This window comes from Lontra canadensis, unplaced genomic scaffold (assembly GCF_010015895.1).
Source record: "Lontra canadensis isolate GAN:19392208 unplaced genomic scaffold, GSC_riverotter_1.0 scaffold20, whole genome shotgun sequence".
NCBI classification, from domain to species: Eukaryota; Metazoa; Chordata; class Mammalia; order Carnivora; family Mustelidae; genus Lontra; species Lontra canadensis.
Genome location: NW_022631014.1, coordinates 14256659 through 14282790, shown reverse-complemented (window position 1 = coordinate 14282790; position 26132 = coordinate 14256659). Strand labels below are relative to the sequence as shown.

Genomic DNA, 26132 nt, shown 5'->3' with positions numbered 1-26132 from the left:
ATTTCAGAATCCTGGGACTGAGCCAGGCGTTGGGCTCTCTGCTGAGTGGGGAGCCTGCTTCTCCCTCTCCCTCTGCTGCTCCCCCTGCTTGTTCTCTTTCTCTCAAATGAATAAAATCTTTAAAAAATAAGAAAATAAAAATTAAAAAATTAAAGGATGCCTGGGTGGCTCAGCTGGTTAAGTGACTATCTTCAGGTCATGATCCCAGACCCCTGGGACCAAGTCCCACATCAGGCTCCCCATTCAACAGGGAGTCTGCTTCTCCCTCTGACCTTCCCCCTCTAATGCTCTCTCTCTCTCTCAAATAAAGAAATAAATACATTTTTTAATAAATTTTTTAAAAATTTAAAAACAAATTTAAATGCCTCCTGCTTGTGTTCATACTTTTTTTTATCAAGTTTTCCTCCAACTAATTAGCCTATCTCATGACCTACCTTAGTTTCTTAAATGTAACATAGTTTAAAAACTGATTAGTGTTAAAAAGCTTTAAAAATCCAAACTTGAATTTAGGAGGTCTCTGAAATCCCTGTCAGGTTGGGGAACATGTACTCACTGCTACTGAAGTAAACCATTTGGGCAGCATCTCTGATTTCCCCAAGTCACTATTCAGCGTTACTCCATTTATTTTCTTCCTTTGTTCACTCTATATTCTATACTTCCCACTACTCCATTTTGATCTCTTAAGTCAGAAATTGTAGCAACTGCAGGTTAGGAACTTAGAGAAAATGACTGTGCTCAAGATACAGTCTTTTTCACTCTGCTAACATGTACTAGTCTTTGAAGTAAAGAGAAGTCTATGTTGTTGCTACTTACATCTGGAGAGAGAAAACCAGAAGTTTCGCCTCCAGAAATCAGGTTGTTGTCATCATCGTTGCCAGAGAATCAGGCCAGCAAGAGGGTGTTCTCAGGCACAAAACAACTGGTTTTGCTCCTGGTGGCTTCTGCTGAGTCATCAGTAACAGTCAGACAACATGTAGGTGCCAACAGCAGCAGTCAAAAGAGGCAAAAACACACAGAGGGGAAAAGTTGAGTTCTACTTCCTGCTTGTCAGCAGACCCAGTCTGTCATTATTTTGAAGTTATATGAAAGTTCCAGCAAACAGAACTTTAAAAGATTTGCAGGTTTTGTTGCTTAACTAGGAAGTCTGAGCAAGCCAGAGGCTTAGGAATGGAGCACATGGACCCAAAGAAAATGCTTTTTGTGTGTATGGGGCAAGAAAATGAACTTGAACCCATAGGAACTATGAGATATTTTCCTTTTCTGTCACTTGAGAAAGATCTGTGACAAAGTTGTCACAGGAACTTAACAGAAAAGTCTATGAAAGATACCTTAACATCTGAGGGTGTGACACCTAATAAGAAAGAGGCCTTCTCATCACAATTCCAAAGCATTACTTCATTTTGCCCTAGGGTGACTCAAGTATATCCAGCAAAGCAAAGAAACTGTCTGAACATGGGGAGCACACCCACTAAACTGCTGTTTATTAACTTTGGGCCCGTGAAAACAAAGCCAAGTCCTCACCTTGAATATAGGAAAGCAGAAGATAGCAGGCTCTAGTTCAGGTCTCTCAGTTCCATCTTTGCAGTAGTGAGACATGGCACCATTTACAGAGGGTCTAAATGCACCAGGCATTCTGCAAGACCATCATACCCATTGTGTCACAAAGTCTCCTGGGCAACTTAGTAAGGCACGCATTGCCTCCACTCTCTGTTTTACCAAAGAGGAAACTGAGTCTCAGAAAGGCTAAGTGACTTGCCCATGACCACCCAGTGGGTGGAAAGCCAAGATTAGAATAGAGCTTTCTTTGTCTGTCCCCAAAGCCCAGGTTCTTTTGCTACAAGGAAATGCCTGGAAAAACCGAGAGTTGTTTGCTGCCCCTCTGAGCGGCAGAAAGATGTTCATAGCCTGTCCCTCACCTTCCTTAAGACTTAGTAGCATTTCCTTGCTAAGTGTGGTCTCCAGATCAGCATATCAGCCCAGTATCTTCTGGAAGCATCTTACACATGCCGAAACTCAGGCTCCACCCCAGACCTACTAAGCCAGAATCCACTCTCTAAAGTTGGAAGAGAACAGATCACCTTCCTGGTACCTTCATTACAGGCCTTTAATAACAGACTAATTATTCTGTGGCAGAGAGCAACTCCGAGAAACAGCTTCTATGCCTTCATCAAACCTTTTGCAGTGTGTTCCTTTCGCTGAAAAAGGGGTGTCACTTCTACTGACCCCTTGCCAGAGCAGAAATCTCCATCAAACAAGAACAGGAAAGAAGCAAGGGGAAGTGTTTCATCAGGTTTTGCTGATAAGGCTGTTGGCAGCTGCATTTCCTGGCACCTGGAGAGTACAAGGTAATGCTAAATATTAACACCTAAGAAGATTAGTGGGGATTGCAGGAGGAGAGTCTCACTGGGTTAAAGGTCATTTGCTTACATATCTCGGACAAAGAAGACTCAAACAGCCCTTGGGGAGGAGCCTCATAATTAAAGCAACAAGACAGAAGGCCAGGAGGAAGGTCTGTGTTTCTAGAGCCTCTTGTGGGGTCTGAGTTCTGTTTCTCCAGTATGGGTGGTAACCAGTTATGGTGACTACACTTAAAGGGACTTCTCTTCTATAGGGGAGGGTGGACCTAAGTGAAATAAGTCGGACAGAGAAAGACAAGTACAGTGCGATTTCACTTACATGTAGAATCTGAAAAACAAAGCAAATGAACAAATGAATGGGAAGGGGTTCCTGAGGCTCCAGGGTTTGGATAAAATAAAGGGTTACTAGGCAGAAGAAATTAGGGAGACAAGAAAAGAGCAAGTAAACTTGAAGTAGAGTGAAGAGGTTGGTAAATAAGAGAAAGTAACTCAAGATGGAAGAGAGAGAAGAAATTCTTCACTACTAGAACCATACAATAATATCTATTTTTTTGCTGATATCTTTTTTTTTTTTTTTTTTTAGATCGAAATACCATTGGCTCCAACTTCTGGATTCTTGGAAACCTAAAACCCTCCCAAAGGTGTCTTCAGGTTACTAGGAGCTCATTTTTCCCTGGGTCCATCAGGTTTACAGTTTGCACATCTGGTTTTGGTTTTTTTTGTTTTTGTTTTTGTTTTTAATGAATGAGTTTTTATTTCTCTCCTCATTTTTAAAATGTGAACATTCTGGAATTCAGTCACAACCTTTACTTCCAGGTGACTCCTTCACTGCATCTCAATTCCCTCTTAAAAAATACACTCTTATTCCAGAAGGCAGTTAGCTTTTCATCATTCTTTGTCTAGATAACATCCAAGGACAAAACCCACAGGCACAAGTAAATGTAACTGGTGGTCACGAACAATCTAAATTATGTTCATTATGAGTGCTGTAGCCTTGGTGACAAACACGACCCCACTACCACTCTGCACATCTTTCTAATGCTCAGGTCCTTTCTATGAAACACCATGCAATGATTGTACCCAGCACAATACTCAACTTTATAGATGATGTTTAAATTCAATAAATGTTTTCATCTTCAAAAACAAACAAACAAACAAACAAAAAACAGAAAGAAATCAGGCCAAGAAATATAGTTAGCAAGCCAAGGAGACAGGATTTGAATTCACATCCATCTGATTCACTGGCAATCTGTTACATTGGTGGCCCTAGTGACCCATGCCTCCTGGTATTCATGCCTGTGTGTTCCCTTCCGCTTGAAAATGGACTGGGCCTGTGGCTTGCTTTAGCCAAAAGAATGCAGGTAGAGTTCCAGGTCCAGGTTCCTGGGATCCCTGAGCTGCCATGCAAGAGGGCTGACTATGCCCCTGGAGAGAACCCGTGGAGAGAGAAAAGCTCTGACACCGCATGGAGAAGCTAGGCACCCAGCAGCCAGAGTTAAGGTAAAGCCCCAGGCATATGATCCCAATTAAACCATTCCCATCGACACTCACCCCCCACCCTTCACAGTGATCCTAGAAGAGCCATCAGACATGATGGACACTATGCCCCAGCAGACATCCTGTGGAACAGAGATGACAGGGCTTTGCTTTGTTCAAATTGCTGACCAATAGAACTGTGCAAAGTGATAAAAATGGTGGTTATTTTAAGTCCCTAAGTTTTGAGTAGTCTGTTATGTATCAACAGGTAACCAAGACACACCTCTGTCCTGTGGCTGAGGAGATGGAGACAGTGACAAATTTATGAAGTCTTTGAACAAGAGAGAAAGATGGTTAGGGAAAGAGTGGGTACAAGACAATTGCCAGGGGTGGAAAGAAAAAAAGACAAAGGGCATAATTATGCAGACCTCTAAGTAGCGGAAACAAGAAGTAACAGAATCTTTAGATCACATACCTTTGCCAGGCAGTAATTCTGCCCCAGAGCAATCCTCACAGTAGAATTAATGCAAGGAAGATTAAAAGGCAAGATTCAGAACTGCCTATTTTCAACAACAAGGTAATAGATCAAAATGTTCATAAAAGCTTTCTCTGGGTAGTGGTATCATAAGAAAGCCTCATAAGTTAGTTTTTTGCTCTCTTCCAGTTCTTCCATATTTTCTACAATGATTGTTTTCCATTTAATTTTTTTCGAAGTCTTAATATCAAAGAGATAAAAGTACATTGATATCTTAATATCAAAGATAAAAGAGATAAAAGTACAAAAGAGATAACCCCCCCTCAAGTGCCACAGAAAAGCACTTCACTATCCATCCTCCACTTCTTCTCCCCATCTTGCACCCCACAGGTAATCCCTTTAATGATTTCTGTTTTAGTTCTTTGAGTGATTAGGTCCACATCCTTAAATAATGTGCTTATACTTCCATTACTTGGTTTATTAACCTGAGGCATCTATAGGTCCCCTATTCCAAAAGTCTTATTATTTTATTGAACAAATGCATTGAATACCTACTATGTGCCAGTACCATTCAGATGCTGCCCTTTTATGGCACATATTCTAGTAAAGGGAGGTGGCTGATCAAAATCAAAGAAATAATATCCAATAATAAAAAAGTACTATGAAGAAAACCACATAAAGTATGGGGCAGTATGGTTGAGTGTATTTTCCAAGAATTGGCCACACTCTTCCATCCCACATGCTCATCTAGAATCTTACCATTCACTTATCAAGAAGTAGAGTATATTTTCCTGACCTTTAAATCTGGGTGGATTGGTGACTTACACAATACGTCAGCAGAACCAATACTTGTGATTTCCAAGGCTAGGTCCGATTTGCTAGAATACTCTCTTGAAACTTTCAGTTGCCATAGAAAACAGTCCAGCTGCCCTGAAATTGCCATGCTGTGAGGAAATTCAAACTAGCACACAGAAAGGAACCACACAGAGAGGCCCTATAACTACAAGAAGATAGAGAGGTGACCAGTCAGTTCCCAAGTGTTCCAGCCCCCAAGCCCCCCCTTAAGCCTCTGACAGCTGAGTCTTGAATGGTGAGAGAGTCAGCCTTGCAAAAATCTGGAAGCAAAGCAGTCCAGGTAGAGGAAACAGGAAGTAAAAATGACCTGATTGAAGAATGAGAGTCACTGGGGATGTCTGGCTAGCTTAGTCAGTGGAACATGTGACTCTTGATCTCAGGGCTGTGAGTTCAAGTCCCATGCTGGGCATAAAGCTTATTTAAAAAAAAAATTAAAAATTGAAAGAGAGAGAGAACACAAGCAGAATGAGAAGCAGAGGGAGAAACAGGCTCGCTGCTGAACAGGGAGCCCAACACAGGACTCGATTCCAGGATGCCAGGATCATGACCTGAGCCAAAGGCAGACAGTTAACCAACAGAGACACCCAGGCGCCCCTCCCTATATGTATTTTATACCTCAACTTAAAAAATCAACTTCTCATGCTAGAAGAACAGAAAAGAGGTAGTGTTAATTTAGTTCAGCTTTTCTACCTCTTCTTCATCACTGATTACTTTTGCAATTTTATTTATTTATTTTTAAAGATTTCATTTATTTATTTGACAGAGAGAGAAAGAGAGAGATCACAAGTAGGCGGGGAGGCAGGCAGAGAGGGGGGGGGGGGAGCAGGCTCTCTGCTGAGCAGAGATCCCGATGCGGAGCTCAATCCCAGGACACTGAAACCATGACCTGAGCCGAAGGCAGAGGCTTAACCCACTGAGCCACTCAGATGTTCCTAATTTTGCAATTTTAAATAATATACTGAAACCTCTGGTTTTTGTTCCATAAACTTCTATCAATAGTTCTTGCTTCTATCAAGTAAGATGAACATATTGGGACTACTATTCTTATTCCCCTTTGTTCTCCAACCCTTCTTTCTCCTCCCACTTGTTCTCAGCTCTCCTTTACATTTCTTAGATCAATAAAAGTTACATTCTCTTCTGTAACCATAATGAAGTCTTCCAGGTTTTAAGTTATTCCTAAATGTTGAAATCTAAGAAACAAAGTTTACATTATTGTGATGATAAAATATTGCTGCTGGCTGAGTCAAGTGGGATGGATACAAATTCACCCATCCCCGTTTCTTGACAACAGGGCCAATGTCATGCTCTCTTTATCACTTGAAGAGTATTCTTAGCATCTAAGTCAAATAAATACTCTTTTATTTACGTATTAGTTAGCTATTGCTGCATAACAAATCACTCCTAAACTTAGTCCTTTAAAACAATAATGATCTGTTATTTCTTATGAGAGTATAGGTCAGTTAAGTGGTTCTGCTCATCTGACTGGACTTGGTCAATCTCTAATGGACTCACTGCCATGGCTGTGTTTAGTTGCTGGATTAGGCTGGGAGCTAGCTGGTCTAGAATTGCCTTGGCTTTGATGACTTAAGTTTTCTTCTATGTATTTTTCATATCTTTCTAACAGGTTAACCTGGGTTTGTTCTCATGGTGGTGGCAGGGCTTCAAGAGAGAGAGCTAAAACATGTAGTACCTTTTCATGTTTCTTCTTGGATCATTTGCTACTGAACTATTATGAGCTAAGTCGAGTCCTATGGCAGAGTTGGGATGTTGGTAGGGAGTGTACAGAAAAGGTGGATACAGGATAGCCATTATTAATTGGGTCATTAATGCAAGTCACTAAGTCTGCTACACTTACACTATCCCTGCTTCAAAATTATACCACATTTTGGGGCGTCTGGCTGTCTCAGTGGGTTAAAGCCTCTGCCTTCAGCTCAGGTCATGATCCCAGGGTCCTGGGATCGAGTCCCACATTGGGCTTTCTGCTTGGCCGGGAGCCTGCTTCCCTTCTTCTCTCTCTGCCTGTCTCTCTGCTTACTTGTGATCTCTGTCTGACAAATAAATAAATAAAATTTTTTTAAAAAGTAGACCACATTTTCCTTTGCTTCATTTGCATATTTATTTTCTAGTGTTTTGAATTGGTTCTTTTTTTGCTATTGAAAAAAGAAACATGCTTTTTTCATTATATGACTAATATTATTTAGCTTCTTATTCCTTTTCCCTATTGTTTGAAATTTATTTCATGCTTCTTAAAAACATTCTTGTGTTGGGGCGCCTGGGTGGCTCAGTGGGTTAAGCCTCCACCTTCAGCTCAGGTCATGATCTCAGGGTCCTGGGATGGAGTCCCCCATCAGGCTCTCTGCTCGGCGGGGAGCCTGCTTCCTCTCTCTCTCTCTCTCTCTCTCTCTCTGCCCACCTGTGATATCTCTCTCTCTCTCTCTTTCTCTCTCTCTGTCAAATAAATAAATAAAAATCTTAAAAAAAAAATTCTGTGAAAGCCCACTGAGTTTTGGTCTAATGTGAACTGACTGTGTTTAGGCTAGTTAAACAGTTGATATGCTAGAATGCCTTTTTACAGCACTCCTTGGGGAGTTCTACTGTGTCATACATATCACATCTTCTTTCTGCAGAAAGGATGCTTGAGAGACAAAATTTCTAAGCTCTTTCATGTCTGATAAGTTTGAGGTCTTAATCTTGTTCCTTTATTGATTACCTACTGTTTCTTATCCTCCTAGGAAACTTGTAGGTTCTCTTAATCCATGATATTCTAATGGTTCACTCTAGACTTGGGTCTTTTTAAAACACGTATTATACCAGGCACTCAGAAGTTTCTTTCAAACTATGGACTGCTATAGAAAATGTTGTTCCATATTTCTTTAATAACTTCCTTCCTTTGGTTTCCAAATTCTCTCTTCACTGACCTCCTATTATTTAGAGATTAAACCTTGTAGAGTGGCTTTCTGTGTTCACCATCTTTTCTATTTTCCATTTCTTTGATTTTGCTCAAAGCAAAATCACCTATTTCCAAGGTGACTTCCTTTTCCCCCCAAGCTCTCTATTGATTTTTTAAACTGCCATTATGTTTCTTTTCTTGTGCTCCTGTTTCCTCCCACCCACAGTATTCTGTTTTTGTTTTATAAATGTAATAGCTTCTCAAATCTCTTTGAAGTCCTCTAAGTTTTTTTGTTTGTTTATGTATTTGATCATGCCTCCTTCTGTTCTCTGATTTATCTCCATGTCCTCTGGGGTTAATTTTTCCTTTGATTTGGTATTTCTTTTTCATAATTCAAACATTCTTAGTATTTTTGATAGTCCTTTGTTAACTCTACATACCTAAGATTAAAAGACTGGATAGAATTTTTCAAGATAGTTTATACTGATATTCTCTGGTAGTGTATGTATTGGTCTCTTTCTTTTGGCCTCTCTCTCAACTGAGAGTTCTGTTTAGGTGGCCAGGGCTTATTTATGAGCAGACTTTTCTTTAGAATTAACAAAAAGGGAGTAAGTTTGAGGTTATAAGAGCCAAAGATCCCAGAAACGGGAAGACTTCATTCCTGGAGCCCTCCAAGCAGTTCATTCAGCTTCTTTAGAGAGTCTATGGTAGATTGTTAAATAGTATGGTTCCCAGTGAATCACATCTTTCTGTGTCCATGCCCCTTTAACAACAGCTTTGTAGTAGCCCATCAAAGGTGAAGTCTATTTCTCACATCTTAAATCTGGTCTGGCCTGTGACTTACTTTGGCTAATGAAATGCAGGAGAAGTGACAATATGCAAGTTCTGGAGCCTTGACCACAAGCGGCCTTGCAGCTTCTTCCTTCCTTGTCTTAGAATGTTCCTACCATGATGGAAGAAAGACTGAGCTGGATGACTGAATGAGGACAGACCATGGGGAGAGGGACTCAGATGAGTCAGAACTAAGGCCCCAGGCCATCTTAGATGCTCCAGACCCAATGAAGCTGCCAGTTGACTGCAGCTGCATATGTGATTCTAGGTGAGAGGCCAGCCAACCCATAAAATTGTGTGAAATAAACAATTTTTCTATTTTCAGCCACTAAAATCTGGAGCAGTTTGTCATGCAGTCATGATAACTGATGCAGAGCTTTTTTAAAAAATTGTTTTTGTTTTTGTCTGGATTGCCTGTGCTCTGCATGTGTGAAGTAGATGCAAAGTAGAGATCTAATTGGTTCAGTTATTCCAAAAACATAAAATCAACTAACCCTTGTTTTCTGTCCTTCTCATTCCAGCCTTTACACTAAACATCTTTAACCCTTGAATCTTTCTTTGTAAGGTAGAGATTGCTGGTCACCTGACCCAACAAACATTCTCCCCTCCCTACTTAGTAACCCAGCTCTGATTTTAACAATGTATTCAGCTAAGACAGTTTGTTCCTTTATTTTTAAAGATTATTTATTTGAGAAAGAGAGAGAGAGCATGAACGGAGGGAGGGGTAGCAGGAGAGGAAGACACAGACTTCCCGTTGAGTGGGGGGCTCATTCCCAGGACCCTAAGATCATGATCTGAACAGAAGTCAGATACTTAACTGACTGAGCCACCCAGGCACCCCAAGACAGTATATTTTTAAGCCTTGCAGCGAGGGCCTGCCACATAAAGAAGTTCTAAGTGGTAGAGTTCAGTGAGATTTCCAGACACACTGCTTAAATGGAATTAATCTGCTAAGAAGGGTCCCTTTTTGCTCTTCTGTTCTTCCTTCTGTGTGCTGCCTGGAATGTAGATGTAATGGCTGGAGCTCTAGCTGCCACCTTGGCAACTCTAGCTACCACCTATGAGATGACTTTGAAGCTGAAAGCTATTCACAAATAGTACAGCTGGAGAGGAGACTGAGTCTCTGATGACAGAGTGGAGCTGCCCTTTCAGCTACGCACTGCCTACTTCCAGAATTCTTTTACATGAGACAAGAATAAGCTTCTCCCTTGTTTAAGGTACTGCTAATTACCACCCCCCTCACACACACACACCGGTTTTATATATCTGAATTTACTCCTAATTATAATAATTTGGCCTCTGCCTCTCACCCTGGGATCCTTCTCCACTGCATCCATCAACCATATGTATCTTGGGGTACTTCTATTTCTAGAAGTTCTATTGGACTTTAGAGTATCTTCCATGTCTCATCTTAGTATGTTCAATTTTTCTTCCATTTTTTTGAAAATATAAAATACAGTTATAATAATGGTTTAACGTCCTTATCTGCTAATTCTAACATTTGTGTCAGTTTGTGTCTACTCCACTAACTGAAGTTTCCCTTTTTAGGATTTCCTACAACTAATTCTAAAAGGGCTGCATTGCCTTAGGTTGGGTTCCCCTAGAAGCAGACGTTGATACAAGGATTTGAGTTGGGGGTGATGCCAGACTGGGAGGGGACTAGGAAAGGGAGACAGGGAAGGAAAGGGAACTCAGTGCAGAATGTGATAATAAGCAGGTTACTGCCATAGGCATCTGGGGCCTAATTCCACTGGGAACCTGGTAAGATGGTATAAAGATGTGCTACCCAAGGGACAAGTAAACAGGGATATTTAGACACTGTCTCCCATAGGTCATTGGTTGAGCATTGCTTCAGAAGGTATCTTCTTGCACTTCAAGGCTGCCTGTCCAGACGGCCCTGAACAAGGCTCCTTTAGCTAGGGAAAGCCCTCAGGGAAAACTTCTCAGGTGCATGCAGTAGGAAGTGGTTGACATATCTGAGAATACTGTGTGCTGAGGGAATATGAGCAGCACTCTGCCAATGTCTGTGATATACTTCATTCCTGGAGCCCCAGTATCCATTCAACAAACAAGGAAAGAATTATCTGCTCTCTCCAAAGTGCTTTGCCTTTCCCAGTGCGGCTTTCATTGACTTGTCCTGATTCAATGGACTATGAACCTTCTGGTTTATTTTTGTTCCTAGGCACTCACCAATCCTTGTGGTTCTTCCAAGGGTAGGAAGAGATATTTTATCCTATTATGTGTAATCAGCTGATGGGGAAGGTGGTGCTCTTTCAGGTTCCCAAGCACCGGAAGAACATAGCCTCACTTCTGGCTGGGCAGCTAGCCGTCTGGCCATTCCATTTTCAGTGCCATGATGTAATTTAATTTCTAAAAACAGCCCAAGTCTGGAGTCTGATGGCCTGGCCAAGTCTGGCAAATCTTTGCGACTCAGTTTCCTTATCTGAAAAACAACAAAGAGGGTGTGGGCAGAGGTTATCTCTAGGGTTCTTGCAAGCCTAAGGACTCTGATCTGTATGTTGGCAGGCCTGGTCTGCAACTCCACAGCCAAGGAGAGCCATCTTCGTATGTCACAGATTTCCATCAGGGACTGCTGTTATGAGGCTTCCCCTCAACTCTGTCCTCAGACTTCTGGTCTCATTCCCATTTGACTCTGCAATTCCACACCTGAGAGAATACCCCAATGAAATACCCAGAGGTCAAGTGGTCAGTACGGAGGTGTTCACCACAAATTCATAGAAGAATGGCAAAACGGTTTATAGCATATCCAGGTGATGGAATATGATTCAGGTGACAGAAACGCTTTTTTTTTTCTTTTAAGGATTTTATTTATTTATTTGACAGACAGAGATCACAAGTAGGCAGAGAGGCAGGCAGAGAGAGAGGGGAAGCAGGCTCCCTGATGAGCAGAGAGCCCGATGCAGGGCTCGATCCCAGGACTCTAGGATCATGCCCGAGCCGAAGGCAGAGGCTTTAACCCACTGAGCCACCCAGGTGCCCCACAGGTGACAGAAACATTTTGAAGAATTGTCAGTGACATGCAGAATCATACAGCCCATGATACACTATATGAAAAACAGATACCAAATCATGTATATGGAAGGGTCCCAACTGGTTCCAATATATGATTATATTATAAAAGATCTGTATTATAATTACATACTTATAAGTTAATCCATTTTGTTTACATATCTGTAAAGAGAGGACCATGGAATTACTGTAGGTTTTTCTCTTCCTTACCTTTTCCTGTATTTTCTAAGTTTTCTGCCATTATCAGAAGTATATATTATTCTTATGAACAAGAAGAAGAAAAAAGTGTTTTCTTTTCAGAAGAATTAAAACAACATATTTGAGCTTTCTTCTTTATCTGCACGAGCTCTAATATGGGCACTGGTACTCTGCTGAGCATCCATTCCTCACTGGATTTAATTGTCATGGCCATCATAGGTATTTAAAAATGTTACCTGCATTGTCTACATATAGATGAGGGAGTCTGAGGCCCCATTCTTTCCTATGTCTTGCAAATGCTGCTGTCTCAGTTTTCAGCTGAGTGTCAACGGCGTCATCTTCTGCCCAGACTTGTGCTGACTCTACAGGGAGAGGGTGACCTCATTTGCTCTGGGTACAGTCGTAGAAGGGGGTTGGGAACTGCAAATGTGAAGGCTTCAGTGCCAATTTGCATTTGCTTCACAGCCGATAGCTATGACTGGATTTTCTGCTACTTTACTTTAAAGGCAAACAGATCCTGCAAGGCAAAAAGTGGGTCTTTCAACAGACTGTACTGTATATTTTAAGTAAGGAACACACAGCCCGTTTATGAATAGGACTTTGACTCTTGTGGCAGAGTCTGTCAGTGCCCCACCCCAATGTCCTTTGCCTCCCTGGAGGACTGCTCATGTCCTTCTGTTTGGGGACATTTTCTGACCTTGGGGAGTGGGCGTTGTTGGGGCCACTCTAGGACAGGCCTGAAGTGTCAGAGCGCTAATACACTGGAGCAAACCAAGACACTGAGGGATAAATGTATAAATACCCCCATTCTTCACTCTCAGCAGGACAATTTGTAGGAACATCCCAGCACACTCTCAGATAGGCCTGGGCAGGATCAAGCCCCAGTTGCTGACAACAGAAACCTGCTGATTAACATCTGTCTTATTGGCTCTCCACCCTTTCCTTCTCCCTGAATAAACTATTTGCACCCTTGCCTCAGGGTTTGCTTTTGGGGGAAACCAAACTAAGGAAAATTCACCCTTTATGTACTTGACAATGGGTCATTTGGAACAAAAGACATCATCCTGATCCCTCCCCGCAAAACCAAAGTGGAATTAAGGATACTAAGTTTATCTACTGCATAGGCCATAAAGCAGAAGGCTGCCCTGAACTCCAACAATTTGAAGGTCTCTAAGTTGGCTATGTTTAGCACCCATTAAAACCCGAGGTGCCAGCCAGCAGTGCATTGTTTCCTGTTACTACAAAGAAAGAACTCATCCTGGACACAGGCTGCAAAAGAAAAGATGGAACCCACTTCGTTTCCCTGAAGCAATGGAGACATTTCCCCCCCAGGCCAGCAAGAGCTTTTAAATTACTGTGCCCTAAAAATAACAGTCTCACTCCTGCATGGGTTATAAAAACTGAAATGGTGGGTTATTTCCACCCACCTCCAGAGGAGCTGCTCAGAGTTCTGAGCGTTGAGAGGGATTATGTAATGACTTGGTACTATCTTCAACTGGGCAGAGCAACTCACTCTTCTGTGAGGGACTTTCAGGGTAATGCAGCAGGACATTTAGGGACCTAACAGGAGGGAAGGAGAGGGGTAAAGAGGGAAGAGAGGATTAGAAAGTCTGGATCACAGAAGGGCCTGCCTACCTCCCTCCTTCAGTTAGGGAGCCTCCTGCACTCCCCACCTGCACCATGCTCCAGAAGGCCCTGATTGGTTCTTCCTGACTGGTTCCCTGAAGCACTGAAGACATTTCAGTGAAGACATTTCAGAACCTGACTGGTTCTTCCTGGCTGGGAATTTCTCCACACTATGTCTGGAACTGACTGCTGACCTAGAATTGACCACTGACCTGGAGTTCACCACTGGTCTAGAGTCAATCCCTGACAGGTATTTAGAGAACACACAGGCTTTCAAAATGTTTACTGATAGGGAATCAAACACACTCAGCTTCTCGGAAGAAGCTAGAGGCCACGGTTGATCCAATTCAATTTTTGAGTGACAAATACGCAGCTGTCACGGATGTTTATCATGACTGGATCACCAGACCAGACCAGCATCTCCATGGGAAGTAATGAGTCCTTCTCAATACTTGTTTAAAATGAAACACATTGCCAGGGCACCTGGGTGGCTCAGTTGGTTAAGCGTCTGCCTTCAGCTCAAGTCATGATCCCAGTGTCGTAGGATCAAGCCCCACATTGGGCTCCCAGCTCAGAGGGGAGTCTGTTTCTCCCTCTGCCTCTCCTCCTGGCTTGTGCTCTCTCATTCACTCTCTGTCTCTCTCAAAACAAAGAAAGAAAAAGACTTTAAAATGAAACACATTGCCACTAGCTGTGACCATCACTCTGCTATCCATCACTTTCTAAATAGATTCTGATCTTCTGAACAAGGATGCTATACATTATAGGACTGCATAATTACAGGCTGCATAACTGTAAACAATTAGTGGACATACAATGTACCCAAATGAGAAGAAATAGCAGGGTGAAGGGAACTGTACACAGATTGGGGGGCGGCATCAAATATGGGCTTGATAAATGTTCGTTTTAATTGAAAAAAGAAAAATAAAAAAGAAAATCTGGATAGAACCACAGCTTTCTGAGTCCCTGAGAATATGATGACCCAGGACTGAGCAAATTTACACCTGTCATCCCAGTGTAACTATTAGTGTAACTTTTATTATTAGTGTAACTAATAGCATCCCCTTTCACTCTCAAAAGTGTCCTGGTTTGGAATAAACTGTATGGACACTCAACCTAAGAATGATAGTTCAAAGAGGCAACTGACTTATTTGGTACTATCCATATATGTTATCTCTAGGGTAGCCTCTACTGCTCAGTGCCCAACTCTGTGAGCAGAGAAATTGCTCATCCTTCTTCTTCCTGGTGCCTTGCAAATAATGGATAAAGACGATGATTGAAGGAATGAATGAATGAGACGAGGCCCCACCTGCTGATGGTAACTGGGACCTGGAATCACCGAGTTAGAATGGGAAGAGACCTTCAAACTCATCTTATTTTGTAGGTGAGGAAGGTCAGTCTTAGAACTGTAAAGTAACAGATGCCTGGGTGGCTCAGTTGGCTAAGTGTCTGCCTTCAGCTCAGGTCATGATCCCAGGGTCCTGGGATCTAGTGCTGCATTGGGCTCTCTGCTCATCAGGGAGCCTTTCTGCCTGCCTCTTCCCCTTGCACTTGCATTCTCTCCCTCTCTGACAAATAAATAAAATCTTTAAAAAAAAAAAAAACCTGTAAAGTAGCTTGCTGACTTGAAATCTCAAGATTATTACTATGCAAAGTGTAGTGGGTAGACTAGTGGCAACAGAAGTACGCGTTAGCTTATCAGAAAGGCAGACTTTCGGGTCCCACCCAAAAGTCATATTAAGGTCTGTGAAGGACTGGAGGTTTTACCCTACTCCCAAGCTAATAAATGAGTTTGTTACTGTCTCATAAAAACTAACAGAGGACACAAGACTCCTGAGTCAAAGGATTTTATTACAGCATAGCAAGCGGCATGAGTACTCTGTTGGTTTGCATTGGTTCCCCTCGCCCCTCCAGATCCCATGGGGGAGACATGGGGAGGCCCGGGGACAGTGTTTGCATCAAAGCTGAGGAACACTTAGCTTAGGGAATTCACTGCTTTTAAAGTGAGCAGTAAGCAAGCCTGGTTTTTGTTCTTTTGGGGGGTTCCGGAGGGATGTTACCTTCTCCCTCGCTGCAAAAACAACCCTAAGAAATGGCCCTGGTAATAAAGCGTCAAGGCCCTTGCATTTTTAGCATACCCAGCAAGAATACACGAAAGGGGCACTCAGGGCCCATAGCACCTTACTTGTCCCAACAACCTGCAGAATTGAATACTGCATTTTAACCAGATCCCTTGGTGATTTATTTGTATGTTAAAGTGTGAGAAGTGCTTCTCTAGACTGCTTGTCCAGAGCCTCTGGAGTTTATTAATCAAGCCACTCTTATAAGTGCAACCAGCCTAAGACTCATCACCATTGTTAGACTCCGTGGCTCCTCTCTTGCCTTTTGGTTACTAATTCCTCAATGATGTCTGCCTTCATACGTTTTCATCAGGACTGATCTTATAGTATACCAATACTGGGGAAGGTAGAGGGGGAAAGATATAGAGTGGAGAAGAAAAAGTGGAGCTCAAAGAGTAAGTCCCAAATAAGGAATTATGTTTCTCAAATATCAGGAAGTCCAAAGGTAGTTAGTTCATGCCTAATATGACAAATCCACAATGCCATTAGGAACCCAGATCTATTGCATCTTTCTGCCCTTCCAACCTTGGCATTTGACTTTTATATTCTTGATGGCAAAATGACTATTATACCTCCAGGCAGCACATCAGTATTCAAAGCAGGAAGCCAGAAGGGCAAAATCCACATGCCAGAAGAGTCTCTCCCTTTCGATCATTAAAATAATAATGTTGCTGAAGCCCCACCCAGCAGACTTCTGTCTAAATCCTATCAGCCAGGAATGGGTCATATGGCCCTTCCCAAGTGTAAGGAAGACTGGGAGACTACATATTTTAACTGGCATGACGATCGTCAGCCAAAATTGCAGTTTTGTTAGTGATGAAGAAGAGAGTACTGGATATCCAATAGACAATTAGTAACTGATGCCACAGAGCCCACCTAAGCGCACCGGGAATAGGGAGCGAGGGTGAATATCTGGTCCCAAAGCCCAAGGCTTATCACAGGGAGCAACGAGGGCCACTGGCTTTGGCCTCACAGTCACAAGGGGCCTCAAGTTTTGTCTTTTGAACTTATATATGTCCAATCATTGCATTTTGTACACAGTTGACAGGAGTTTGAACTGTGCAGGTCTACTCATACGGTGATTATTTACATCAAAGTAAGTGTACTTTCTCTTAAGATTTTCTTAACCCTTTCTGTTCTCTACTTGGTTGTAAGAATATATAAAACACACGTAACATACAAAATATGTGTTAATCATCTGTTATGTTATCGGTAAGGCTTCCTATCAATGGTAGTCTGTTAGTAAGTTTTTGGGGAGTCAAAAGTTATACATGGTTTTTCAACTGTGTGTGGGGGTGTGTCAGTGCTCCAACCCTTGTGTTGTTCAAGGGTTAACTCTATATGTCAAAATTCTAACTTTATTAAAAATGAATAATTAAGATAAAGAGTAGAGTTTTTACAATTCTCTTTTGACTTTTCTTCGCACACAAAAAAATGTTGCCAGGAGTTTAAAATATAGAACAATTCCTGATGTCACATTTTCTAGCTTTGTTGCATTGGTTTAACGAGTAATAATGGGCAGTTGATGGAAATATGGGCCCTCACATACAACAAAAAGAACTACCTTATGTAATCTGGAGAAGTCTGTTTGGGCTAAGTAGGAGAAAGGCAGAGCAAGGGATATTTGATGTTGTAGTTTTGATCTTTCCCGTGGGTGGTAAAATGTGGATATTCATTATGGTGGTCTTGACCCTACCCAAGGGATTTCCATAGACACTTCCCAAGGCAGGGCAAAACTAAATTCCTGCTTCAGTCGAGCCGTGATCTGTTCTCTTAGGCAGGCAATAGATAATAAGCTGAATTCTGAGTCAAGACAATGACATCCAGGGTGCCCACTTTTCCCCAACAGCTCTCACACCTCCATCTTCCTCAGCTCTTTCCTTTAGGGAATTTCAGCCTGTCTGCTTGGAGGGCAGATGCTCTGGATGCAAAAGTTGCTGTAGGCGGTTCAGTTGAAGCAAACTGTGCATTCAGCTTTAGCCAGTTCTTGCTCCAAATCTGGACACCAAAGTCACCCCTAGCTAATGAATCCCCGTGTGATACTCTGGTTGCATCTGTCATTGTCCTCCAATGGTTAGAGAAAACACCAACAATTTTAGGAATGATGCTTTAGGCTCTTCTACCCAAAATGTTGTCCATAGACCAGCATCATCTGGGAGCTAATTAGAAATGCAGAATTTTCATCCTGACCTCTGATATTCTGCATAAGAATCTGACTTTTAACAAGAACCCTGGTGTTCCTAGTTCACAGTGAAGTTTGAGAAGTCCAGCCTTAAACGTTAGCACCTTAAATCACAAATCATAAATCTAGCCTCTCTGCTCATTCATTCAGCCACCTTATGATTATAATCACTGCTGCAGTGAAATGCCTACCCCAACATCCTCTTCCTTGTCTCTTTAATAAAAATAACCTCAATTTTATTTGGGGGAAACAATGTACCTTCCTAAAAGACTACACTTACCAACTGCCCTTGTAGTTAGAGGCTATGAGACTAGATTCTCACCAATGACAGGCAAGTGGAAATGTTTATGGGCCTAATGGTAAGTCTAAAAAACAGGTGGTATTTCATTCTTGCTTCTTTCCTCCTAACTGTTGTTGGCACATGGATATTACGATGGGCCATCAGCAGTCATTTGGGACATGAGGTGATCTCGAGCATGGAAGGCACAGGCTGAGGACGGCAGAATAAAAAGATAAAAGCTTATATCCCAGATGACACACTGAAACCACTGTGTCAGCCTGGAGCTGCCTATGTGCAGACTTCTTTTATGGGAAAAAGAAACTCTATCTTGTTTAAGCCACTGTACTTTGGGATTTTCTGTTATATGCTGCTGTTATTTGTGTAAGGGTCTAGAACTTGCTGACCAAAAAAGAAAAAAAAAAAAAAAGGCAAATGTCCAGTCCCTCAGCAGTTCGACCTCTCCTTGTAAGTTAATACAATGAGATTCTGCCTTATACACCAGTCTGTCTGAGCTCTGACAATGTGACTTTGTCCCTGAGAAATGATCTGGTGGCTGAGAGTTGAGGGCAGGGCTGTGAGGGTGCCAGTTGAGGAGGATCACCAGGTGGCTACCTGGTCCCCTTCCAGATAACCATTCCAGACTGAAAAATCCACTCTTCAGCCTCTTAAGAACCCTTGTATTTATTAATTGTTTTCTGGGTTATAAAGAGTTAATTGACTTTTGTATATACCTCAGTGTTCTAGACAGAACTACCATTCTATTCTTAATATTAATCCAGGAGAATTTCACTGTAATTTTGATATCTTATCTTCCAAACTGCAGTGAAGATATTATTTGTTTTATGCTTTCTATCTCACAAAGCCCATTCAACATACTTAGTTTTACTTAATCCTCAGCAGCTCTGGAAGAAGGCATTCAATCCACACATTTATAGACGAGGAAACTAAGACTCAGAGAAGTTAAGTAATGTGCCCCAAGACACAAAGGTAGGAAGAAATAGTTATTTCATCAATCTCCTTGTCACAGTGCCATGTACTCTAATCCTATGCAGGGACTCAATGGGACCAGAAGATAAGTGCAGGAGATATATTGGGGAAGTGGCAGAAAGTATCCTCTTTAATCACACCATATAGACTTTGCATATTTATATACACTGTATACTCTATACCACTGGCTGTAAGCTGGTTTAATTTTTCCTTTCGTCCTGAGCTGGAAGGGATATGAGATTATCTGTTATTACACAACTCATCCCTCAGATGAAGATTCCAAAGCCCAGAGAAATGAAATGCTTTATCTTAGATCCTAGAGTTAGATACTGGGCCTAGACTATGCCACAAAACTCCTTACCTCCAGGAAAGTGAATGCTCCTCCAAAAACATCCCCATGAGTTTCAGTAAATTCTGAGTAGATCATGTTATCATAGCAATGTTTTGGCCCAAATAAAGAAGTATGCTTGGTTTAGTGTATCAAGATGCAGCTCTGGTTGCTAGCTAAATCTGGCCCAGACTTGCACTGATTAACACCCAAATGAATCATTGGCTGATCTGCGACATGCATATTAATACGAGAATTAGAGAGAATTAGCCCACTTAGAAGCCGCCGCTTGCACACAGCTATGGTCTTAAATCAGCACATGATTACCTTTGTTATTGTGGGTTTTTTTTTTAAATATTTTATTCATTTATTTTTGCACATGCAAGAAAGAGAAAGAGAGAGAGCATGATGGGGGAGGAGGGATAGAGAGAAAAGCAGACTCCCCACTGAGCAGGGAGCCCAGTGCAAGACTTCATCCCAGGACCCTCAGCTGAAGGGTTCATAACCTCAGCTGAAGGCAGAAACTTAGCCGACTGAGCCACCCAGGGGCCCACGTGATTACCTCTGAACTACCTTGAGTTTAAATTTGAAAAAAATGCCTAAAATCAGTCACTACATAGCTTTAGTCATAAATATTGCTCTACAGAGATATAGATACAAATCAGCCAGCTTTTCTCGTACTATAGGAACATCCAGCTGTTTCTTCAACCAAAGACCAGATGAGGAAACTAACTTGAAATTAGGCTTCACACTGCAGGAAAAGAAATCCATACCTTCAGAGACCAGAAGCATCTTCAGTGTGGCCAGATGTCCCCCCTACAAGAGGCAGGTTAAGCACTGATATGCTTGCTGGTCAGCTAGCTAGCTAAAATAAAGCATCCCCTGGGGGCCTGAATGGCTCAGTTAAGCATCTGCCTTCAGTTCAGGTGGTGATCTCTGGGTCCTAAGAAAAAGCCCTGCGCATCAGGCTTCCTGCTCAGCAGGGAGTCTGCTTCTCTCTCTCTCTCCCTCTGCCCCTCCTCTCCGCTTGTTCTCTCTCTCAAATACAGAAATAAAATCTTTTTTAAAAAATAAAATAAAAATTAAATCATCCCCATTTGTAGCACTTGCTGATACACAGCCGGTTTCAAGCTACTAATGTAGTATCACTGAACACCGAGGTGGGAAGAGATGTGAACATTTGCTTCAGCGCCCTGAGAGGCAAGGACCAAGAAAGACTGGGAGATCAGTCACTTCTCTCTTGTTCAGGGGCATATGCTTTGTGTCCAGATTATCAGACACAATTGGCTACGCTATTTAACATTTTTGTTCTTTCTGTGTTTTATTTTTTGGTCAAATTCTTTAAATGAATCAATGCAAGTGAAATGTACTTCTGATCTTTCTCTCCCGTAGTTGGAAACAGGTAAAATCTAGACATTGTTCTGTGTAAAGCTTCAAAAGATAAAACATTTCTATTTGGTACCTCTTCTTCAAAGCCCCCAGTGTTACTCTAGATGCCCCCTCCCTTCATTGCCCGGAACTGTTTAGTTTCAGTCATACACTGTATATAGGTAGTTTTTCCCTGTCTCATTATTCCTGTTCTTTGGGCCATTCCTTTAGGGTTTTGCTTTCTCTCTGGTGATTGTAATAATTAAAGCTAATAATAAATAGTACTTTATATGTGGCAGGCACTGTTCTAAGTGCTTGACAAAACTGAACTCATTCAATTTTCACAGCCACCCTATGTGGTAAGTACTATTGATATCTCCATTTTATAGATGAATAAACTGAGGCACACAGCAGTTAAGGAATGGCCTTAAATAACAGAGTTAATAAGTGGAAGAGGGAAGTTAACTCAGGTGGTTTGCCCTTAGGCTCCACGCTCTTCCTTTGTTGTCTTCTCCTTTTCCCATAGCGATGAGTTAAATGGATAAACTAATATACATTAACATTAATTTGTTATCTAATACTAGTTTATTACTTCCCAGCTAACAGAAGGCCATAATTCATTACATGAATAGAGGGCCCTGAGGAAATGAATCTAATGATGGAATTTTGCCCTTATGACAAGCCATTAAGGAGATAATTTGAGGGTGACTTTTTTTTCTCATGCTCCACAGATCACAAACACTCTGATTTCAATGAAAGCCATAAAAGCAGCAAACTCAAAACTTGAAAGAAGAAATCTGAGGGGGAAGGTACATGAACCCTGTCTTTTGACAGTGTGTGGGGAACACGCAGTTCAGGTACTGTCAGTGAAAACCTAAATATCACTTGGAGCTTTCCTACCCTAAAAAGATGAGGAAACTTGGCTTAGGTTCTCCTTTTGGAGGCTGAGCAGTCCCTCCCCAGGATTTCAGGCTCCACCTCCTCATGCTTGTTTGAGTCCTGGCTCCAGTGGTTACAAGGCAGCTTCAGACCTACCGTCCCTGCATCACATTTTCAGAAGTTCCTGCAAAAATATCAATGAGACCAAACATGTGATTATTTTCATTTTACTAAAAATCTGTTAAGACATAGAGGAAGGGATCACCTCACAGATTACGCAGCCATCTGTCATCTCATGAGGCCCCAACAAGTTCTGCAGGTCACACTCCTTTCAAAAAATCTTCCACCCTCCATGAGGAAGCATTTGGTGAGCAGTCCCCCAGCTCTGGCTGCTTTTCCCAAAGGAAACAGCCCCACCAACCCATGTTTCTCTAGCTTTCAACAGCTCTTTCCCCTCGAATTCTGATAAATCAAAAAATCTCTATCTTGTTCAGTAAAAAACGTTAAGGAAAATAGTGAGCTAAGAAAACCTGATTCTCCACAGGAAAATCTACTTATAGATTAGTTATTCGAATAAGAGTTCAGCACTAAATTGGTGGATATAGGATCAATATATAAAGATCAATAGCATAAGAGCTTCTTTTTTTTTTTTTAAGATTTTATTTATTTATTTGACAGAGAGAGATCACAAGTAGGCAGAGAGAGAGAGAGAGGAGGAAGCAGGCTCCCAGCCAAGCAGAAAGCCCGATGCGGGACTAGATCCCAGGACTCTGGGATCATGACCTGAGCCGAAGGCAGAGGCTTAACCCACTGAGCTACCCAGGCGCCCACCATAAGAGCTTCTTAATCTCAGGAAACAAACTGAGGGTTGCTGAGGGGGTGAGGGTGGCTGGGTGAGGGACATTGGGGAGGGTATGTGCTACAGTGAGTGCTATGAACTGTATAAGACTAATGATTCACAGACCTGTACCCCTGAAGCAAATAATACATTATATGTTAATAAAAAAAAATCAATGGCATGTCCACACATATATAACCAACAATTACATAACCTTAATTTATTATTATTCTAATAAATAATAAATGAATCAGTATATATTTACAAAGATGCCATTTGGCCTATTTGCAAAAACTATACAGCACCTATTGATAACTCTAACAAAAGAGGTCTAATAGCACAACCTAACTGCTCCTCAGAGAGACAGTGAATTCATTCATTCATTCATTCATTCATGGAATTAATGTCGGTGAATTAATTAACTAATTAATTAACTGTGGCTTATTCATATTCTATGTGGCAATTAAAATGAACAATTCGAAACCCATCTATATATCTATTCAATCTTGGAAATATAATACTGAGTGAAAAAAGCAATTTGCAAAATGTACACGTAGTATATAATTCATGTAAAAATTTAAAACACACAAAACAATTGACTGTATGAAGACATCTGCATGAGAATGAAGTTCACCTATTTTTAAGACAAAGACTAACTCTAATGAAGAAAGGATTGGAAAAGTATGCCAGTAGAGTGGGCTTTCTTTAAAAAATTCTAAGAGGATTATACACCTTATATCTATGTTATACGTCAAATATATTCAATAAAAGGAAATTCTAAGAGGGGAAACTTTCTGTGATGTCATTCATTAATTTTATATAATGTGTATATTATGAATGCATATTAATGTCAATATATTTTTTGATATATATATACTTGAAATATAATTAGAAATTAAATGGAAATTTCATGAGTTCAAGGAAGACTTCAGTGAGATAACACTGAAAAGCCTTACATTTTGTTTAATAACTTTTACTCTAATCATGTATATTTTTGAATGTCCAAACCAAAAAAGAAATTTTGGACTTTAGCAGGAAATCAGAGAGACTAACCAAATGTTGTAAAATAAGGATCAAACCCCTTAATGGAAATTTTATCATCACAGAAAGATCAGATTAGATGTGCAATAATTCACCTGAATTTTGCAAGGTTTAGTCCTTTAACACTCCTGTCCGTTTTCTTATCTAATGGCTGAACTGTGAAATCTCTTCCAGCTCTAACGTTTTCTGTGAGAGCCTAGACCTCAGATCAGCTTGTCAGGAGTGCCCCGCTCCTGGCTAAAGTGAGAAGCAGTCACTCTCTCCTCAGCCAGAAAGAATTAAGTGGGGAAGCCTCAGGATACAGAGGACAATGTGGAGCAGAAATCCACACCTAGAATTGGCAGACCATTTAGGACCCAGAGGGAGCCCTGAGAGGAGGGATGCTGAGAAGGTCAGTCCTGTAAATGAGACAATTATTTTTCTGCCTCTTTTGTTAGGGAACAAGTGTATTCACTTTGTTCTTAAGTGTTGGGCTATTTTGAATTCGCTTTAACACGTATTTCTTATTGCCTATAGTAAAAATTTTATGGCAATTTAAATGTAAATTCAATAGTTGCATTTTTGTTTGAAGTAATTATTATAATGGTATTATAGGGGTTTTCTTTTTAAGAAAAAGGATCCTTATTTTTATTTTTATTTTTTTATTTTTAAAGATTTTATTTATTTGACAGACAGAGATCACAAGTAGGCAGAGAGGCGGGCAGAGAGAGGGAGAAGCAGGCTCCCTACTGAGCAGAGAGCCCAACGCGGAGCTCTGTCCCAGGACTCTGAGATCATGACCTGAGCTGAAAGCAGAGGCTTTAACCCACTGAGCCACCCAAGCGCCCCAGGATCCTTATTTTTAAGATATATATTGAGGGGCGCCTGGGTGGCTCAGTTGGTTGAGGTCATGATCTTGATTTTGGTTCAGATCATGATCTCAGGATCATGAGCTCCAGCCCTGAACTGGGCTCTGCCATAAGCAGACAGTCTGCTTGAAATTCTCTTCCACTCCCTCTGCCCCTCTACCCCTCAAATAAATCCATCTTTTTTTTTTTAAGATTTTATTTATTTATTTGACAGACAAAGAAAGAGAGAGAGCGCACAAGCAGGGGGAGTGGAAGGCAGAGGGAGAGGGAGAAGCAGGCTCCTTGCAGAGCAGAGGAAGCCCAATATGGGACTCGATCCCAGGACTCTGGGATCATGACCTGAGCCAAAGGCAGTGGCTTAACCAATTGAGCCACACAGGTGCCCAAAAAAATAGATCTTTAAAGATATATGTTGAAATATTTATGGATGTCATAATGCAGTATTTTGGATTTGCTTTAAAATAACTCAGAGATGGAGAAAGAGGGTAAGAGTCAAACTAAAAGACTGGCCATGTGCTGGTAACTATTGAAGCTTAGTAATGGGTATGTGGGGTTCATTAAACCTCTCTGTTGTGATATATGTTTTTAATTTTCCATACTTAAAAAAAATAAAAGTCATACTAGTAAGATGCAATGCTTCATGAGCTAGGTTCTTTTCTCAGTTACCTACAGTTGCAGAAATTCTATCCGCTGTGACTTTAGGCCCACTACTTGCCTAGGCCATTTTCCCAATCTGTTCCCACAACATCTGGTATGAATTGACTTGCTTGCCATGTAATGACAAGCTTTAAAACAATGTCAACGTTGATTTCATAATAATAGAATTTTAATTAAGTTTTCAAAGACATTTGGAATTTTCAGCTCTTTCAGGAGGGAAACTACTGGTCTCCCATACTAGAGGGACCACTAAAGCATTTCATATGAACTGAATTTAGATTTGTGAAGCACCTACAATATCTTGCGTATTGTGTGAATACATCATTTTGTATTTAAATGAAAACTGATTTAATTAGAAATATTATTCTTTCCATCTCAAAAATAAGGAAGCTTGACCTTGCCAAGGTCATATTGCTACCATGTGTGGAGCCAGGATTCCAGTCTATGGATGGATAAATCCAAAACCTGTGTTCTTTTTCCTGCATACCCTTGGTTTGTGATACAGCAATAAGGTTACCAACCTGGAAGCTTGTTAGAGATGCAGGCTCATGGGCCCCACCCTGGGTTTATTAAACCAGAATCTGCATTTTAACAAGGTTCCTGGGGAATTAGGGAACATTTAAACCATTTGAACAGAAAAACTCTGTTCTATGAAACACCTTATATCTCAAATAAGAGTAAATATTCCCACGAACATTTATGGAATCCTCACTGTATGTCAGATTGTGTTTACTCTTCATGACAATTCTATTAGAGTTGAGCAAACTGAGGCTTCAAAGTTTAAACAACTTCAAGGTCACATAGGAAGAGGCAGATTCGAGATGTGAACTCAGGTTGGTCAGATTCTGGAGCCTTGACTGTGACCC

General features: G+C 41.2%; 1 pseudogene; it reads right to left on the bottom strand.

Annotated features, from left to right (window-relative positions):
* Nucleotides 1-3111: 3111 nt before the first annotated feature.
* Nucleotides 3112-3335, bottom strand: LOC116869812 (annotated as a pseudogene).
* Between the last annotated feature and the right edge of the window lie 22797 nt (nt 3336-26132).